Genomic DNA, 15,685 nt, shown 5'->3' with positions numbered 1-15,685 from the left:
ACAGAAAATTTCCCAAGGCATTTTTAAATGAATAAACGCTGGTTAGGTGGTATTTATGTGACTAATTTTAAAGGAGTGGGGTTTCAGCGGTCGTAGCTTGGTGTGAGCAGTTTAGACAAATATTTCTCGTTGCAGTCACAGATACACGAGAAGAAAAAGGAAACTGATAATATCGACAACAAATCTCACTAGAGGTGGAACGTAGACGAAAACAATACAAGAACTCCTATGCTCCCTCTCTTTAGTGAGTGGGCTTCAACAACAGCATTTCTTGGAAATTCCCTTATTCTTGTTGCCGTACACAAGGGATCTTCCTTCCATCAGCGGTTCAAAATTTTGTATCATTGTTTGGAAATAACTGATCTGTCTGAGCGGCGAGACAAAAGCTACAAAACTGTGTTCATTAGAAAGTCAAATGAAATCTTTTAAAATAAGCTGGCATCTGTGATAAAATTTCAATTTCAACGGTTTGATGCCGGCTTTAGGAGATTGTCACGAATCCAGTGTTCTCTTAGACTAAGTAAAATTGTCAGCTTTTATTTTTTATTATTTCCAGTTTACCGAAGGTTGATAATGATTCAAGTTTGAACTTCATGCAGATCATGATAAGGACATTTGAAAAGCACCCTATCAAAGAAAGAGAGATTGTTTGCCGCACTTTCAAAAATGATACGACAGATGTCTCTATATTTGGCGTGCTTTTTATTACCATTTCATACCATTTGAGACACTTCACAAGTTCCAAAAAAGAGTAACTTTTTAGACACAATAGACAACTGATGTCTCATAAACTTTGACAAAGTTTTGACAACTAATTTGTTCGCCAGTACACTACATGAAGCACGCGGTAATTTTACGGTCGAGCTTGAAAGATGGCACACAATATCTAAAGGCGGAGCTAAGTGAAACTAAGGTTTTTATAAACGATGTTAAAAATAATAAAAATCTACAAGGAAATAAATTGTTCATCGAGTCATTGATAGGTTTGACAACCCATCCCTTTATTTTCCATCTCGATCAATAAATTTGACAATGAAAAACTGCGATAAAATATTATAAAGCATGACACGACGTTTCGACGTTTCCAGAACGTCATTATCAAGTAAACTAAAATAATAAAATCGAGTATATATATAATGAAGCGGTGAATAAATTACAAAACGTTAAAAGTTAAACAAAGAGTTTAGCCCTAATGGAATCGCTCTGGGTTCTCTAATGGAATCTCTAATCGCTCTGGATTCCCTAATGGAATCGCTCCTAATGGAATCCCAGAGCGATTCCATTAGGGCTAAACTCTTTGTTTAACTTTTAACGTTTTGTAATTTATTCACCGCTTCATTATATATATACTCGATTTTATTATTTTAGTTTACTTGATAATGACGTTCTGGAAACGTCGAAACGTCGTGTCATGCTTTATAATATTTTATCGCAGTTTTTCATTGTCAAATGTTTTACCAAATCTTTGCTTATTCGGATCAATAAATTGTCAGTAAATTTCCTTTTACATGAAAGTTTACCTAACACGAAAGTATTTTCTTGGTCTTCTTGTGAACAAGACATTGGAAAAAAACAAATTAGATCTAGGGTCCAATAAACTACCTTCGGTTCTTCATTATCAGGGATGATCACTATGAATTCGCTGGCTAAATGAGAATAACCAACAGACAAAGGTAAAAAAAATGTAGAAAATGGTTTGCTTGCGTAATATTTTACTTTTGTTTACAATTTCGGTTCAAGTACTTGTCAGATACGTAAAGAAGAGAGAAAAACTGCAAAGCGCAATTAACTACATGGATAAAATTCAAACATTTTACAAAAAGTTCGCAGCTGGAACCAAAATTTGCATTTGAATAGTTTGGTGCGTTCCGGAGATTGTTAAAAATTCAATTTTTTCAAAGATCGGTTAAAATCACTTGTTTAAACTATTTATTACGCTTGGTGAGGCTGTAGGTAATGATACAAGTTTCAACCCCACAAATAAATATATGACAGGAACACTTAATTAACATCCTCTCAGTGGAGGTTCAGTGACAAATGTCTCCAAATTTGCCTTTCCGTGTTATTTCTTAACTGAGGTACCTCGCAGGTTCCAGGCATTTTTTGACACAAAAAGAATTAAACACTGGTGAGGAATTTTGGTTTACGTTGGACTTTCTTTAGGAAGTAGGATTTCAGTGATCGTCGTTGTGTTGCTGTTAAGAAAAAATATTTCTCGTTGCAATCACAGATAACCTCACCCTAAGAAAAAGGAAACAGAGAATGAAATAGCAAAGGTAGAGAATGAAATAGCAAAAGCGGTTTGATAGCAAAACATCTTGTTACGGTTTTTTTTTTAAATTTTAGTCCAGGATGCAAAAGGAAGAGAAAAAGAAGCTGGAAGCCTATTTAATAACAAATTTAATTCAAACATTTAAAAAGAAGTTCGCTACTGCGACCAAAATTTGAATTTGAAAAGTATAATGCATTCGGAAATTGTCACGAATCCAATTTTTTCCTAGACCAACTAAAATCGTTATCTTGAACGTTTATTTCCAGTTTTTCTTGTTTGAAAATGATTCAAGTCTTAACTTCATGCAAGTGATATGGACACTTGGTTTGCACCTTTTCAAAGATATTTGATGCAGGTAAAGAGGGATTGTTTGTCGACTTGTTAAAAAAAAAATGACAACACAGATGTCTTTCCATTTTCTTCTTATTGCTTTTTCATACCTGAGGCACTTCATAGGTTCCAGAAAAAAAATCTTATAATACCTTTATACACTATAATCACTAGAAGTGTTTACAAAAAAGATGACAAAATGCATTAAAATCGATGAAAAATACGTCAAAATGTTTAGTAAAAATCCAAGAAAAACTCATGGATACACACTTCGTTTAATGACTAATTCAAGATTATTTACAAAGAATATAATTGATAAAACTTGTATAAGAAAATTCAATAAAAATATAATATCATGTATAAAACAAAAGGCACTCAGCTTGAAAATTGCCCTAAAAAAATTAAAAAAAAAATTAATTAAAAAGACTCATTTTTTGGACACAAAAGACAACTATTCTGACGCATCATCGATGAGTAAACGCTGGTGAGGAAGTCTTAAAGTGAACATAATTACAGAAGCAATGATTCATTGATCGAGGCTGGGTGTGTACTCTTCAGACGAAATACCAACAAAAAATTTCAGTGGAGGTGTAACACAAACGAAAACATTTGAAGAACTGCTATACTCCCCTTCTTCGGTTGAAACGCTTCAACAAGGATCAATTCCTTTCTCAACAGTCGCAAGTTTTCTCAATTTTATACGATAAAGCAACATTAAGCAGTATTGGTGTCTCCTCATCCGTCCAAGTGAAATATTCGTTATCCGTGGTACTATCTGAATTGACTTTTCTCTTCAGTTCTAGACACCATTTTGCACTTGGTTAAAGAAACGGTGTGCGCATGAGGAGATAATAAAACCACTGACGGGTGTCACAAACTTCATCCGGTTATCAGTTCCATCTTAACAGGAGAAAGCTTTCGCACAATTCCCAGTGAAAAGAATGTCTGGTCGAATTTTTCAGCAGGTCGAAAACTCGTTCAGCACGGCGTAAACATAGCCTCATTTCTATGCAACCCTATTTCGATGGATGGACGACAAAGGCAATTCATTTCTTTCTCAGCAGTCCAAATTTTCCTTTCCATCACAGCATTTATTAGCAATTTTCTTATCCTTTTTGCCCTTCACTTAAAATCTTCCCTTCATCCGCCAACGAAACTCGTGTATTGTTATGTGGCAACAACAGATCTGTGAAAGAAACGACAGAAAGTTGTTTGTTCTCGTAATTTTTTTTCTCTTCTTATTCTTTGCTCTAGTTTTTTTTGGATACGAAAGGGAGGTAAAAGAGCCACAAAATGTTACTAATGACACGGTTGAATTAAAATATTTTAAATAAGTTTGCATGTGTGGCCATACATCAACTTCGTAATCGATGTACGCATTCGAATTTTCTGGACTGGTTAACATGGGTTGAACATCCTTAGCTTGAATATTCTTTTTATTCGATTGCTGAGGCTAATAATGATTCAAGCCTCAACTGTACACAAATGATATGGACATTTGATTGACACTCTATCAATAAAACCAAGCCAGCTTGCGAGCAGCTCCGCGGTTATTAGCACTATGGCACGTCGTTCCTTCGCCCACGAGTCGTGTTGCTCAAGGCCTCAAACTTATTCACGGGTCAAGTAACTCGTATTGAAGCGTTAATAATGAATGCCTGCATGTAGGTTAAGTTAAGTGGGATTGTTTGTCCCACAAAGAAAACAAAGATAATGTTACAGGTGTTTTTATATATTTGCCTATTATTCCTATTTCATACGGGGTGTACCTGTGAAGTTAAAGCGACAATTTCTCTGATGATTTTAAAACGAGTGAACAGTTATGAGTAGGTCTTTATATGATTATTATGTAGGATGTACGTCGTCGTTGTGTAGCTGTTTAGATTAAATATTTCTCGTTACAATCACAGATAACCGCAGTTCAAGAAAAAGGAAACGATTACAGAATAATGTCAACAACTAATTTCGCTGGAGTTAGATTATAGACCAAGACATTTCAAGAACTACATTGCTCCCCATCTCTGGTTAGTAGGCTCCAAAAAGAATCACTATACGTACTTTTCGCAGCAGTTGGCATTCTCCTCTCCATCACAGCATTGCTTGGCAATTCTCTTATCCTCGTTGCCCTTCACAAAGAATCTTCCCTTCATCCGCCGTCCAAACTCTTGTATCGTTGTCTGGCAACAACTGATCTGTTGGTTGGTCTTGTTACCCAGCCTCTGAATACTATTTTTTTAATGTCTGTGGCTCACGAACAATGGAATCTCTGTCGATACGCTATTGACGCCACCACCCTCACAGGCAATGCATGATGTAGAGTTTCGTTGATGACGATGACTGCCATAAGCGTGGACAGACTTCTCGCCCTGCTGTTGGGGCTGAGATACAGGCAAATTATAACTTTGAAGCGCACATGCATCATTGTAACTACCTTTTGGATTGTATCTAGTGTCGCTGCTTTATGCAACACATTAGATTACCTTCTAATCGGTTGGTCTGGCCATATAGTTGTACCATCTTGCCTTATTATTTCAATCGCCTCGTATATAAAAATTTTTCGGGGTCTCAGTCATCAGCTTTATGCTACACATTAGATTACGGTATAATCAGTTGGTCTGGCCATATAGTTGTACCATCTTATCTTGTTATTTCAGTCGCCTCGTATATAAAAATTTTTCGGGGTCTCAGTCATCATCAGGCTCAAGTACAAGATCATGTCCAACAACAGCCGAGCCAACCAAATGTACTGATTATGGCGCGATACAAAAAGGCAGTGTACAGTGCACTGTGGGTACAGTTGGCATTAGTTGTTTGTTATGCACCATACTTTATAGTGGACATTGTAATCGCTTTCAGTAAAACATATTCATCACACTTAGTAATATTGAGGTGTGCAGCAGTTGGCTTAGTTTACTTTAACTCGACGGTAAACCCGTTCCTTTCCTGCTGGAAGATAAGTGAAGTAAGACAAGCAGTGAAGCAGACAGTCAGACAAGCCCTTTGCTGTCCATGGAGTTGGGTCATCCTCGACTTATATATTGTATTTCTAAAGCTGAAAGTGATTACACAATTATTGTATGAAAACGCCCGTCAAATATGTTATTGGATAGAAAGAAATAAAAAGCTTAAATAAAATTGTTGTTCAAAGTTTGTACATAGTCTGTTGTGGACATTTTATCTGTTAATTTATGTTTTTTGTGGTGTGAATATTTTCCCCGTTAATTTATGTTTTATATATTTATTAATGTCAATCATTGAACAATACTATTGATTTCTGTAACGCAAAGCACTGTGAGGCTCTCACTTTTAATGGAGTATTCATTAAAAAAAATTGCTTGTTGTGTGCACTAAATAGCCTTTTTACGGAAAAAACTGAAAGAAAGGCAATAGAAACACCAAGCATTTCTTTTCAAGAGTATTTTTCGTGTTAGCTAACTACCAATGATCTTGAATACGGCAAGGCATAATTAAAGAAAGATATGCATGCATTTTAATTTCATGTTTAATCTTCTTTTAGCAATATAAAAGTACTGGATAAAACTTCAATGAGTAGCGAAAAGAGTTTTTAAAGTGAACGTTTTTTTATTAACTTAAAGAAAGAGGCTTGTTATTGACGCCATATTGCGAAACGAGTTGCATTGGTCGACGTTTAGTCTCGAATTTGTCATGTTATCAGAAAATTTTTCGTAATGCTTATCAATATGTAAAGATGGTTCCGTTGCTTGTGTATGTTAACAAACTTTAAGAATGCGTATGAAATTAAATTGACTATAACCGGTTGTTTTAGTTTCTTTATTTTTAGCTTACTGAGGCTAATGATAAGTCAGGCCTGAACTTTACACAAATGATATAGACATTTGATTCACACCCTGTCAATAAACTAGGTCAGCTTACGAGCAGGTCCTCGTTATTAGCATAGCGGCACGTCGCTCCTCCGCCCACGTGTTGCTCAAGGCCTCAAACTTATTCACGAGTCAAGCAACTCGTACTGAAGCGTTAATAATGAGTGCCTGCCCGTAGCTGAGTAAAGAGGGATAGTTTTTCGCACAGAGAAAACAATATTAATGTTACAGGTGTTTTTATATGTTTGCCTCTTATTCCAATTTCATACGAGGTGTACGTGAGAAGTTAAAGCGACAAAAATAGGCTTTCTGACACAACAGACAATTTTCTCTGTGATGTTTTCAAAGGAGTAAAAGATGATGAGAAAGTCTATGAAATGATGCTGGTAAAGAGAGACTCTTTGTTCAGTGCTCGGTAAAAACTGAAGTAGATGTCTATACAATTTCATTTTCTTGCTATTTCATACGTGAGGCACCAAATAAGTTTCAGAAAAAAATCAGTTTTTGAAACAACAGAAAATTTCCCAAGGCATTTTTAAATGAATAAACGTTGGTTAGGTGGTCTTTACGTGACTAATTTTAAAGAAGTGGGGTTTCAGCGATCGTGGCTTGGTGTGAGCAGTTTAGACAAATATTTCTCGTTGCAGTCACAGATACACGCGAAGAAAAAGGAAACGGATAATGTCGACAACAAATCTCACTAGAGGTGGAACGTAGACGAAAACAATACAAGAACTCCTATGCCCTCTTGAACTTTAGTGAGTGGGCTTAAACAACAGCATTTCTTGGAAATTCCCTTATTCTTGTTGCCGTACACAAGGGATCTTCCTTCCATCAGCGGTCCAAACTTTTGTATCATTGTTTGGAAATAACTGATCTGTCTGAGCGGCGAGACAAAAGCTACAAAACTGTGTTCATTAGAAAGTCAAATGAAATATTTTAAAATAAGCGGGCATCTGTGATAAAATTTCAATTTCAACAGTTTGATGCCGGCTTTCGGAGATTGTTACGAATCCAGTGTTCTCTTAGACTAAGTAAAATCGTCAGCTTTTATTTTTTATTATTTCCAGTTTACCGAAGGTTGATAATGATTCAAGTTTGAACTTCATGCAGATCATGATAAGGACATTTGAAAAGCACCCTATCAAAGAAAGAGAGATTGTTTGCCGCACTTTCAAAAATGATACGATAGATGTCTCTATATTTGGCGTGCCTTTTATTAACATTTCATACCATTTGAGACACTTCACAAGTTCCGAAAAAGAGTAACTTTTTAGACACAATAGACAACTTATGTCTCATAAACTTTGACAAAGTTTTGACAACTAATTCGTTCGTCAGTACACTACATGAAGCACGCGGTAATTTTACGGTCGAACTTGAAAGATGGCTAACAATAGCTAAAGGCGGAGCTCAGTGAAAATCTACAATGAAATAAATTTTTCATCGAGTCATTGATAGGTTTGACAACCCATCCCTTTATTTTCCATCTCGATCAATAAATTGTCTGTAAATTTCCTTTTACATGAAAGTTTACCTAACACGAAAGTATTTTCTTGGTCTTCTTGAGAACAAGACATTGGAAGAAAACAAATTGGATCTAGGGTCCAGTAATCTACCTTCGGTTCTTCATTATCAGGGATGGTCACTATGAATTCGCTGGCTAAATGAGAATAACCAACAGACAAAGGTAAAAAACAATGTAGAAAAAGGTTTGCTTGCGTAATATTTTGCTTTTGTTTACAATTTCGGTTCAAGTACTTGTCAGATACGTAAAGAAGAGAGAAAAACTGCAAAGCGCAATTAACTACATGGATAAAATTCACACATTTTACAAAAAGTTCGCAGATGGAACCAAAATTTGAATTTGAATAGTTTGGTGCGTTCCGGAGTTTGTTAAAAATTCAATTTTTTCAAAGATCGATTAAAATCTTTAGTTTAAACTATTTATTACGCTTGGTGAGGCTGCAGGTAATGATGCAGGTTTCAACCCCACAAATAATTATATGACAGGAACACTTAATTAGCATCCTCTCAGTGGAGGTTCAGCGACAAATGTCTCCAAATTTGCCTCTCAGTGTTATTTCTTAACTGAGGTACCTCGCAGGTTCCAGGCATTTTTTGACACACAAAGAGTTAAACACTGGTGAGAAATTTTGGTTTACGGTGGACTTTCTTTAGGAAGTAGGATTTCAGTGATCGTCGTTGTGTTGTTGTTAAGAAAAAATATTTCTCGTTGCAATCACAGATAACCTCACCCTAAGAAAAAGGAAACAGAGAATGAAATAGCAAAGGTAGAGAATGAAATAGCAAAAGCGGTTTGATAGCAAAACATCTTGTTACGGTTTTTTTTTAATTTTAGTCCGGGATGCGAAAGGAAGAGATAAAGAAGCTGGAAGCCTATTTAATAACAAATTTAATTCAAACATTTTAAAAGAAGTTCGCTCCTGCGACCAAAATTTGAATTTGAAAAGTATAATGCATTCGGATATTGTCACGAATCCAAATTTTTTTCCTAAACCAACTAAAATCGCTATCTTGAACTTTTATTTCCAGTTTTTCTTGGTTGAAAATGATTCAAGTCTTAACTTCATGCAAATGATATGGACACTTGGTTTGCACCTTTTCAAAGATATTTGATGCAGGTAAAAAAACGATTGTTTGTCGACTTGTTAAAAAAAAATGACAACACAGATGTCTTCCCATTTTCTTCTTATTGCTTTTTCATACCTGAGGCACTTCATCGGTTCTAGAAAAAAAAACTTATAATACCTTTATACACTATAATCACTAAAAGTATTTAGAAAAAAAATGACAAAATGCTTTAAAATCGATGAAATATACGTCAAAACGTTTAGTAAAAATCCAAGAAAAACTCATGGATACACACTTCGTTTAATGACTAATTCAAGATTATTTACAAATATAATTGATAAAATTTGTATAAGAAAATTCCATAAAAATTTAATATTATGTATAAAACAAAAGGCATTCAGCTTGAAAATTTCCCTAAAAAAATTTAAAAAAATTCATTAAAAAGACTCATTTTTTGGACACAAAAGACAATTTTTCTGACGCATCATCAATGAGTAAACGCTGGTGAGGAAGTCTTAAAGTGAATATAATTACAGAAGCAATGTTTCATTGATCGAGGCTGGGTGTGTACTGTTCAGACGAAATACCAACAACAAGTTTCACTGGAGGTGGAACACAAACGAAAACATTTGAAGAACTGCTATACTCCCCTTCTTTGGTTGGAACGCTTCAACAAGAATCAATTCCTTTCTCAGCAGTCGCACGTTTTCTCAATTTTATACGATAAAGCAACATTAAGCAGTAGTGCTGTCTCCTCATCCGTCCAAGTGAAGTATTCGTTATCCGTGCTACTATCTAAATTGGCTTTTCTCTTCAGTTTTAGACACCATTTTGCACTTGATTAAAGAAACGGTGTGCGCATGAGGAGATAGTAAGACCACTGACGGGTGTCACAAACTTCATCCGGTTATCAGTTCCATCTTAACAGGAGAAAGCTTTCGCACAATTCCCAGTGAAAAGAATGTCTGGTCGAATTTTTCAGCAGGTCGAAAACTCGTTCAGCACGGCGTGAACATAGCCTCATTTCTATGCAACCCTATTTCGATGGATGGACGACAAAGGCAATTCATTTCTTTCTCAGCAGTCCAAATTTTCCTTTCCATCACAGCATTTATTAGAAATTTTCTTATCCCTTTTGCCCTTCACTTAAAATCTTCCCTTCATCCGCCAACGAAACTCGTGTATCGTTATGTGGCAACAACAGATCTGTGAAAGAAACGACAGAAAGTTGTTTGTTCTCGTAATTTTTTGCTCTTCTTATTCTTTGCTCTAGTTTTTGTTTGACACGAAAGGGAGGTAAAAGAGCCACAAAATGTTACTAATTACACGGTTGAATTAAAATATTTTAAATAAGTTTGCATGTGTGGCCATACATCAACTTCGTAATCGATGTGTGCATTCGAATTTTCTGGACTGATTAAAATGGTTTGAACATCCTTAGCTTGAATCTTCTTTTTATTCGATTGCTGAGGCTAATAATGATTCAAGCCTCAACTGTACTCAACTGATATGGACATTTGATTGACACTCTATCAATGAAACCAAGCCACCCTGGGAGCAGGTCCTCGGTTATTGGCACTATCATGGCACATCGTTCCTTCGCCTACAAGTCGTGTTGCTCAAGGCCTCAAACTTATTCACGGGTCAAGTAACTCGTACTGAAGCGTTAATAATGAATGCCTGCTGGTAGGCTAAGTTAAGTGGGATTTTTTGTCCCACAAAGAAAACAAAGATAATGTTACAGGTGTTTTTATATATTTGCCTATTATTCCTATTTCATACGGGGTGTACCTGACAAGTTAAAGCGACAATTTCCCTGACGATTTTAAAACGAGTGAACAGTTATGAGTAAGCCTTTATATGATTATTATGTAGGATGTACGTCGTCGTTGTGTAGCTGTTTAGATGAAATATTTTTCGTTACAATCACAGATAACCGCAGTTCAAGAAAAAGGAAACGATCACAGAATAATGTCAACAACAAATTTCACTGGAGTTAGATTACAGACCAAGACATTTATAGAACTATATTGCTCCCCCTCTCTGGTTAGTGGGCTCCAAAAAGAATCAGTATACGTACTTTTCGCAGCAGTTGGCATTCTCCTCTCCATCACAGCATTGCTTGGCAATTCTCTTATCCTCGTTGCCCTTCACAAAGAATCTTCCCTTCATCCGCCGTCCAAACTCTTGTATCGTTGTCTGGCAACAACTGATCTGTTGTTTGGCCTTGTTGTCCAGCCTCTGAATACTACTTTTTTAATGTCTGTGGTTCACGAACAATGGAATCTCTGTCGATACGCACTTGACGCCACCGGCCTTACAGGCTATGCATTATGTGAAGTTTCGTTGATGACGATGACGGCCATAAGCGTGGACAGACTTCTCGCCCTGCTGTTGGGGCTAAGATACAGACAAATTGAAGCGCACATGCATCATTGTATCTACCTTTTGGATTGTATCTAGTGTCACTGCTTTATACTACACATTAGGTTGCTGCATAATCCGTTGGTCTACCCATATATTTGTACCATCTTGCCTTGTTATTAGAGTAGCCTCGTATATAAAAATTTTTCGGGGTCTCAGTCATCATCAGGCTCAAGTACAAGATCATGTCCAACAACAGCCGAGCCAATCAAATGTACTGAACTTGGCGCGATACAAAAAGGCAGTGTACAGTGCACTGTGGGTGCAGTTAGCATTAGTTGTTTGTTATGTACCATACTTAATAGTGGAAATTGTAATCGCTTACAGTAAAACATATTCATCACACTTACTAATATTGAGGTCTGGAGCAGTTATATTAGTTTACTTTAACTCGACGGTAAACCCGTTCCTTTACTGCTGGAAGATAAGTGAAGTAAGACAAGCAGTGAAGCAGACAATCAGACAAGCACTTTGCTTTCCATGGAGTTAGGTCTTCCTCGACTTATATATAGTATTTCTAAAGCTGAAAGTGATTACACAATTATTGTATGAAAACGCCCGTCAAATATGTTATTAGATAGAAAGAAATAAAAAGCTCAAATAATATTGTTGTTCGAAGTTTGTACATAGTCTGTTGTGGACATTTTATCCGTTAATTCATGTTTTTTGTGTTGTGAATATTTTCCCCGTTAATTTATGTTTTATATATTGATTAATGTCAATCATTGAACAATACTATTGATTTCTGTAACGCAAACCCTGTGAGGCTCTCACTTTTAATCGAGTACTCATTAAAAAAAATTGCTTGTTGTGTGCACTTAATAGCTATTTTACAGAAAAAACTGAAAGAAAGGCAATAGAAACACCAACCATCTCTTATCAAAAGTATTTTTCGTGTTAGCTAACCACCAATGATCTTAAATACGGCAAGGCATAATAAAAGAAAGGTATGCATGCATTTTAATTTCATGTTTAATCTTCTTTTAGCAATATAAAAGTACTGGATAAAACTTCAAAGGGTAGTTAAAAGAGTTTTTTAAAGTCAACGTTTTTTACTAACTTAAAGAGAGAGGCTTGTTATTGACTTCATATTGCGAATCGAGTTGCATTGGTCGACGTTTAGTCTCGAATTTGTCTTGTTATCAGAAAATTTTCCGTAATTCTTATGAATATGTAAAGATGGTTCCTTTGCTTGTGTATGTTAACAAACTTTAAGAATTCGTATGAAATAAAATTGACTATAACCGGTTGTCTTAGTTTCTTTATTTTTAGCTTGCTCAGGCTGATGACAAGTCAGGCCTCAACTTTACACAAATTATATGGACATTTGATTGACACCCTATCAATAAAACTGACACCCTATCAATATCGTTATTAGCATAGCGGCACGTCGCTGTACGTGACAAGTTAAAGCGACAAAAATAGGCTTTTTGACACAACAGACAATTTTCTCTGTGATGTTTTCAAACGAGTAAAAGATGATGAGAAAGTCTATCTGATTATTATGTAGGAACTGAGTAAGGTTTTAGTGATCGTTGTTGTATTGCTGTTTAGACGAAATATTTCTCGTTGCAATCACGGATAACCTACTTCAAGAAATAGGAAACGAAAAGAGAATGAAGTCGACAACAAATACCAGTAGAGGTGGAACGCTGACCAAAACATTTTAAGAACTACATCTCTTTCCCGACAATAATTTAAAAATTCTCTCCTAGCAATCTACAGTACTGATCTCCATAATAGCATTTCTTGGCGATTCTGTTATCTTCGTTGCTCTTCACAAAGAATCTTCCCTTCATCCGATGTCGCAACTCTTGTGTCGTGTCTGGCAACAAGTGATCTGTTGGTTGGTCTTGTTAGCCAGCCCCTCTATGCTACTTTTTGGATAATGATGTTTGTGGTTCAGGAACATTAGAGTAGTTACAGAGAATTCTCGACATATTTTTATGTTATGTTAAACAATTTCCACCTTTGTTTGCTTCTTTAGGGAAATCGCTTGATGTGGACGCTTTATTGCTCAACGTGCAGCTTAATTTTTATCCTCGTCATCTTTAGGTAAATTAGATTCAATCATCGTGAGGCGCTTAAACAATTGGTACATATATATCCATTGATTTCCAGCCGGAATTGATAAATTCCTTCAGTTTTAACGAGTAACCGTCGTAATCAGAGGAGAGTTTAGAGCATTGCACCATTAAAAATATTACAAACGACGATCATTTTGAATATTCTGAAGAAAGCGAGAGAACCAATTCCGTAAAATTGAAAAAACATGGTTTAGAAGCTTCACATCCTGTCACGGTTTTTATTTGAGATTTTAGTCCGGGGATACAAAAACAAGAAAAATAGCCTCCAAAACTTTGTTCATGGCAAATTTAACTCAAATATTTTGAAATAAGTTGGCATCTGTGACAAAAATCTCAATTTCGACAGTTTGTTGCTGGCTTTCGGAGATTGTCACGAATCCAGTGTTCTCTTAGACTAAGTAAAATCGTCAGCTTTTATTTTTTATTATTTCCAGTTTACCGAAGGCTGATAATGATTCAAGTTTGAACTTCATGCAGATCATGATAAGGACATTTGAAAAGCACCCTATCAAACAAAGCGAGATTGTTTGCCGCACTTTCAAAAATGATACGATAGATGTCTCTATATTTGGCGTGCCTTTTATTAACATTTCATACCATTTGAGACACTTCACAAGTTCCGAAAAAGAGTAACTTTTTAGACACAATAGACAACTGATGTCTCATAAACTTTGACAAAGTTTTGACAACTAATTCGTTCGTCAGTACACGATATGAAGCACGCGGTAATTTACAGTCGAGCTTGAAAGATGGCTAACAATAGCTAAAGGCGGAGCTTAGTGAAACTAAGGTTTTTATAAACGATGATAAAAATAATAAAAATGTACAATGAAATAAATTATTCATCGAGTCATTGATAGGTTTGACAACCCATCCCCTTATTTTCCATCTCGATCAATAAATTGTCAGTAAATTTCCTTTTACATGAAAGTTTACCTAACACGAAAGTATTTTCTTGGTCTTCTTGTGAACAAGACATTGGAAGAAAACAAATTGGATCTAGGGTCCAGTAAACTACCTTCGGTTCTTCATTATCAGGGATGGTCACTATGAATTCGCTGGCTAAATGAGGATAGCCAACAGACAAAGGTAAAAAAAATGTAGAAAATGGTTTGCTTGCGTAATATTTTGCTTTTGTTTACAATTTCGGTTCAGGTACTTGTCAGATACGTAAAGAAGAGAGAAAAACTGCAAAGTGCATTTAACTACATGGATAAAATTCACACATTTTACAAAAAGTTCGCAGCTGCGACCAAAATTTGAATTTGAATAGTTTGGTGCGTTTCGGAGATTGTTAAAATTCAATTTTTTCAAAGAGCGATTAAAATCACTGGTTTAAACTATTTATTACGCTTGGTGAGGCTGCAGGTAATGATGCAAGTTTCAACCCCACAAGTAATTATATGACAGGAACACTAAATTGGCATCCTCTCAGTGGAGGTTCAGTGACAAATGTCTCCAAATTTGCCTTTCAGTGTTATTTCTTAACTGAGGTACCTCGCAGGTTCCAGGCATTTTTTGACACACAAAAAGAATTAAACACTGGTGAGGAATTTTGGTTTACGGTGGACTTTCTTTAGGAATTAGGATCTCAGTGATCGTCGTTGTGTTGCTGTTAAGAAAAAATATTTCTCGTTGCAATCACAGATAACCTCACCCTAAGAAAAAGGAAACAGATACAGAATAATGTCGACAACAAATCTCACTAGAGGTGGAACACAGGCGAAAACATTACAAAAACTACATTGCTCCCCCTCTCTGGTTGGTGTGTTTTAACAAGAATTTCAAATTTCTTTCTTTTCAATCTACATTCTTCTTCCCATCACAGCATTTTTTGGGAATCTTCTTATCCTTCCCTGCATCCGCCGTCCAAACTCTTATATCGTTGCCTGGCAACAACTGATCTTCTGGTTGGTCTTGTCAGCCAGCCTCTCTATGCTACTTATTGGATGTCCTTGGTTCAGGCACATCGTAGTCTTTGTCGATACGCATTTGAAGCAGCCTCACCCATCACATCCTATGCATAACGTGGATTGTCTTTGATGACGATAACGGCCATAAGCGTGGACAGGCTTCTCGCCCTGCTTTTGGGGTTACGATACAGACAAATTGTAACTTTGAAGCGCACACATATC

General features: G+C 36.0%; 1 long non-coding RNA gene across 1 annotated transcript; it reads left to right on the top strand.

Annotated features, from left to right (window-relative positions):
* The first annotated feature begins 4,253 nt into the window (after positions 1-4,253).
* LOC148721097 (uncharacterized) lies at positions 4,254-6,381 on the top strand. The gene is made up of 2 exons (XR_015993366.1): positions 4,254-4,324; positions 4,513-6,381. It is a non-coding gene; the product is annotated as an uncharacterized LOC148721097 (long non-coding RNA).
* The last annotated feature ends 9,304 nt before the right edge of the window (positions 6,382-15,685 follow it).

The sequence above is a fragment of the Stylophora pistillata genome, chromosome 11 (assembly GCF_964205215.1).
Source record: "Stylophora pistillata chromosome 11, jaStyPist1.2, whole genome shotgun sequence".
Classification (NCBI taxonomy): domain Eukaryota; kingdom Metazoa; phylum Cnidaria; class Anthozoa; order Scleractinia; family Pocilloporidae; genus Stylophora; species Stylophora pistillata.
The sequence above is the reverse complement of the archived record's forward strand: the minus strand, read 5'-3'. Positions and strand labels throughout refer to the sequence as shown.